Raw genomic sequence first — 6,000 nt, 5'->3', positions numbered from 1 at the left:
TGATGGTTCCCTACCAGAACTCGGTAGAGTTTCATTGTAAGACTACCATGTGGTCATGCTTGTCTATGACAACGTGTGCACATGTGTGTAGCAGAACCAACTCATGTTTTGGAGCTTACTGTCGTAGTTCATTTCCCGAGAATCTCGCAAGATCGTCTCATCAGTTTGTGTTGCAAAGTTTCTTTTCTAGACATATTGTCTGAAATATTCTATTACCAACTAGTTCTGAATCTCAGGCAGATGTGATGGTTGGAATTCTCCCAAGGTCTATGATGTAGGTTCCGACAGGGTTGATGTTGGACGACACACCTAATCGGAAGCCCAATTATTGCAGTATCTTGATTCAGCAATTTAGCCACCTCCCCATGAGGATGTCATATGACTTATTCTAGAAGTTGTTCCTTAAGGATCCTTTGTTTCCCAAAGTCCGGCCTATACTTGATGGCCACGTTAATGCTTTAAGTATGACTATGGTAACTAGAACATCAAGGAGAACATTAGAAGCGGAGTGCTAGATGTCTCCCAGTCAATCATCCAGATTTTGTTTCCTTGGCCTCGCTAAGGTGAAATCTGAGAAAGTGTTGTCTTCCATTGGATCCACATTGTCCTTCACCATTCATCATGGTAGTATGACGTATTGCCAGGATCCTCGACAAGGATGTTGGTAAAGCCTTGATGAGTATGGAAATGCTCCAGTTCTTGAGAGCACGCTCAGCCATTGGGTTATATCCCCGGTATCAATTGGAATGTGCCTTCCATTTGCCGAGTTTTTCTATAACCATAATTTCCTTTCCAAACTGAATTGCCATTCTTTAGAATTCCTTCAAATGATCAACTGTGAGTTGCAACAGGCTGGTATGAAGAGTTTCAATGATCCATGTATCAAAAGTAATTCTTTTTGACACTTAATGGAATAAGTCTACGAGTCACCTTCCCTAAGGTGCCCCGCTATGGAATCGTGCCAATTAACTCCTACTACTTTTAAACCATGTACCATCTTCCAAACGTGGAATTTTGCCTACCAAATTGAACCCTTGTCATCTGTTTCTTTCCATTGGTCCTGATGTGTGTTTTGTGTCTCAACTCAAGAGGTGTTCTTACGTCTCAGTCCATGAGTTGATCTTGAGTTCCTCGATCTTCGAGAAGATAGATTCCTGTATAGTTTCTTTCTATCTTCATCGTGCTGGACGAAGATCTCAAAAGCAAAGACATCAAGATCAGTTTGAAGCAATGAATCAACATCTTCGAGAAGGACAGTTGGATCATGAAGATTGTGTAGTTTTGTGTCCCCTCTATCTTCTTACCTCACGTCTTGAATCTCGGGACGAGATTCTTGCTTAGCGGGTGTGAGTTGTTACAGCCCTAGAATATTTGCCTGTTTAAATTTTTGAAACTTGAAATGGGGATGTTCAAACCCTACCACCAAATGGAATTTAACCAGGCTCAACATAAAATCTTTTCAATCAACCCAAAATGCCCTTTACAAAAGTTCATCATTTTTGGATTGGCCTAAAACCTCTGCCAAAAATGATGCACATTTTCTACGTCATCTCTGGATTTTTCGAATTTAATCATTATGTATTTGAATTTGGGCTTTTAATTGATATAATTATTTTAAATGCTCAAATAATTCTGAAACTAAATGTGGGTTGCTAGAATAATTCATTTATTGCCCACAATTATTTTTAGGGTTTATAAAAGTGATTTGGTATTTTAAGCTAAATCAAAACAAACCTGCAAAATAGGAAACAGAAAGTAATTAGAAATAATAGAGAGAGGCACAGACTTACCTGTGCGGCCTTCTACTGTAGATGGCCGGCCCAGCCCACCAGGCCGAGGCGGTTGTCTTCAACCTCTGCCAGTAGGCAGAGGCGTGTCGACGCGCGTGTGCACCCGAGGCCTCCACCTCCTCCCTGTCTACCTGGCCTCTATCGTGCCCTTCCTCTCGTGCCTGGGAGACGCCCAGCGCCCCCTTGCCCAGTCCCCTACTTCCCTGGCCTCACTCCCCTCCTTCCTCGCTCTTCCACGAACGCACCCGAGAGAGCTGTCGCCGCCGCTCGCTGTCAACGCGGCCAGTGCCATCCTCATGCCTCATCGTATTGTCTAGAGGCTCCGCAGCGTCTTCATCTTTTTCTCCGATGAGCCATGTGACGCTGGACACCCCCTGCGGCACCACCTCCGTCGCCTTCTTCAACCTCGGACGACTGAGATCGCCGACTCCGATTCGCCGTCGTTAGTGCATCCCCAACCTGGCCGTTTGCTCCATAAGACTCACCCTGAGCTACTGGTCATTTTGCCCATCCTCCCCTGCTCGATTTCTTCCTCTAGCCTCATCGCCCGTCAAACCGAGGTCGCCGTCCATCATGGCCGGCGAGCCCACGCTCCCGAGCCACTCCTACTCACTCCAGGGGCACTGGCATGCTCCTGGTGCCTCTAGGAGGTTGCCTAGCCACTCCGTCTGCTTGCTCGAGCACTACAGCCCTAGACCCGCTTGAGCTGAAGTCCGGCCACCGGAAGCTCGTTTCTCACGAGCTCCAGCCACCCCGGCTCCTGGTGTTTGTCCTAGAAGATGCGCCACACCGCCAGCTCGCCGTAGCCACAAACCATGCGCGAAATGGTGCTCTGTAGCACCGTTCCGAGCAACGTCGGCGAGCCACCGCCAAAGGATATGGTCACCAACGGCTGACCGCCATTAGCTGACATGGCGCGGATTAGGTTAGCACTAATCACACACCCCTGTGTCACTGACAGCGGGTCCCACAGGGTTATTTAACCCGCTAACAATATACTTAGTATTAAGTTAAAAGGATGAATCCCACACGTCAGTGTTGACTTGATGACGTGGCTGTTGACCCGACCCCACCTGTCTATGACCCTAGGAAGCACTGGGTCACTAACTAGTGGGCCCCAGAGGTCAGGTTTGACTCTGGGCGGCTCAGTTGACTACTGACGTCAGCATGATGTCATGCTGACGCATGATACATCTTCAACGTATCTATAATTTATGAAGTATTCGTGCCATGTTTACAATAATTTTATATGATTTTGGTATGATTTGCTTGGAACTAACCTGGACTAACGTTGTTTTCAGCAGAACTACCGTGGTGTTGTTTTTCGTGTAGAAATGAAAGTTCTCCAAACACCGCGAAACTTTTTGTTGATTTTTTATGGACCAGAAGACCACCAATGGGCCAGAGCAGCACCTGGGGGGGTGCCCCGAGGGGGGCACAACCCACCAGGGTGCACCTGGGCCCCCAGGCACGCCCCGGTGGGTCGTTCCCACCTCGGTGGCCTCCCGCACCCCCTCTTCACCCTATAAATTCCCAAATATTCCAAAAATCATCACGGAGACCCTGGATCGGCAGTTCCGCCACAGCAAGCCTCTGTAGCCACCGAAAACCAATCAGGACACCGTTCCGGCACCCTGCCGGAGGGGGGAATCATCTCCGGTGGCCATCTTCATCATCCCATCGGCCACCATGATGACGAGGGAGTAGTCACTATCAGGGCTAAGGTTTTGTACCAGTAGTTATGTGTTTAATCTCTCTCTCGCGCGATCTTGAGATGTCACGATCTTGATGTATCATGGGCTTTGGTAACATAGATGGATCATATGATGTTTCTCCCCTCTCTACAATTGTTGTGATGAATTGAGTCTTTACCCTTTGAAGTTTTGTCTTGTCAGATTGAATGTTCAGATCTAAGAACACATGATATATGACTTGCATATGAATACCCATGGTGATAATGGGGTATTATCTATATTCACTTGATATATGTTATGGAACTCAACTTGCGGATTCCCGAGGTGACTTTGGGGTAAACTATGCATAGGGGTTGAGGCACATTTTTATTATCTTTTCTCTGATAGAAACTTTGGGGTCTCCTTGTAGTTCTTTGTGTGGATTGAGTATTATGAATATGAAATTGTTTGATACATATCGTATAATTAACTCATGGGTACAAGCGGTGACATTGGGGTATCTAGGTGACATTAGAGTTGGTTGATTTGCATCACATTGTGTTATTTTAGAAGAACTCTTGATTAGATCGATTGCAAAGAATAGCTTGCTGTTATTTTAGTACGAACTCTAGGAACAATTTCTATCTTTTGTTCTCTGCTAATACGAACTCAGGAGTGATTCTTTATTGCACTTGGAGGGATAATCATATGACCCAATTATGTTAGCATTGTTGAGAGATTGCACTAGTGAAATTTTGCATCCTAGGCCTCATTTTCCATTATTGCAATACCGTTTGTGCTCCATTTTACTATTTACTACCTTGCTGTTTTTATTGTTCACACTGCAAAAACTCATATCTACTATCCATACTACACTTTTATCACCATATCTTCGCCGAACTAGTGCACCTATACAATTTGCCATTGTATTGGGTGTGTTGGGGACACAAGAGATTTCTTGTATTTGATTGGAGGGTTGCTTGAGAGAGACTATATTCATCCTACGCCTCCCACGGATTGATAAACCTTGGGTCATCTACTTGAGGGAAAATTGCTACTGTCCTATAAAACTCTGCCTTGGAGGCCCAACACGAGTCTATAAGAATAAAGTTGCGTAGTAGACATCAAGCTCTTTTCTGGCGCCGTTGCCTGGGAGGTGAGTGCTTGAAGGTATATCTTTAGATCTTGCAATCAAATCTTTTAGTTTCTTGTTTTATCATTATTTTGGTTTATATAAGAAAACTACAAAAAAAATGTAAGTAAGGTTGCATCATATTATTGATCATCTTTATAATGTCTTTCTTGAAAATGATGGTTCATAAAATTGTGCTCAATTGTTAGAAGAAGAAGTCAATAAAATGTTTGGCACAAATTATTTGAATGATGAAAATGATTGCAATGTTGTTAGTTTGAATTCTTTGAATATACAAAATTCTAATGATGATTGCACTAGCCATGATAATGATGTCTCCTATAAGAATGTCAATTTTTGCGGAGTGAATTGGGAGTGCAAAGGCACACCAAAAAGGGAAGATAGATTTTATTAGGAACATAAATATTTAGAGACGAAAAAGTTGCAAGAGAGGCTAGATGATTGTGCTAAAAGATTTAATATTTCTTGCCATCCTTGTGAACTTTGCAATGAATGTGGTCATTTAAATCTCCAATGCTATTTGTTTCATGATCAAATTGTGTCTAAAATTGTGATAACTTGATTACCCTTGAGCATCATAAAGAGCTTAGTCTTCTTTTGGAGTATGAACAAAGGAAATGGATAACTAAGGGCATTCCAAAATTTAATCTCAATAAGTTTCTTGATTTTGATCTAGAGGAAATTTATATGTTCTATGCGGAAAATTGCATTGAGAATCCTTATATTGCCAACTATCTAAAGACAAGAAAACAAATAGAGTATGAAGAGAGTACTAATGAAAGGGAAAATATTTCCCAATACCCTCCTAGTGTTTCTTATGATGAATCGGGTAATGAGGAGGAGCTTCCTATCCTATCAATCTCTTCAACAAGAAGCTCGAAAATATTGATTAAACCCAGACGTGAGGTGGTGAAGAAGAAAAAAGAAGAAGAAAAGGTAGAGGTAAAAAGGCAAATCTCCCAAGTAATATTGCTCTTATCACCATCGTGCCTCATGAAAGTGAATCAAATATGTTGATGGAGGATGATGATATTGAGTATAATTTTGTGATGCCTAATACTTGTTGTAATGATTATGCTTGGGAAGACAATGATGTCTTTTATGATCTTGAAAATCTTTTTGCCACTTGCTTGGAAGAATATGATAATAATGTTTGCTATACTATTGGTGCCATTCATGCTATTGATAAGAATGATTATGATGATATGCAAAACCACAAGCTTGGGGATGCTATGTTTGATGAGTATGAAATGTTTGAAGATTTATTTGCTGAAAATAATGCTTGTCCTAAGCTTGGGGATGATATGCATAATGAATATGATCCTTTGATTGCTTCTACTTTTGATAAGAAAATTTATTATGATGATAGCATGCTTCCTATTTA

This window comes from Triticum aestivum, chromosome 6B (genome assembly GCF_018294505.1).
Source record: "Triticum aestivum cultivar Chinese Spring chromosome 6B, IWGSC CS RefSeq v2.1, whole genome shotgun sequence".
Taxonomy (NCBI): Eukaryota; Viridiplantae; Streptophyta; class Magnoliopsida; order Poales; family Poaceae; genus Triticum; species Triticum aestivum.
The sequence above is the reverse complement of the archived record's forward strand: the minus strand, read 5'-3'. Positions refer to the sequence as shown.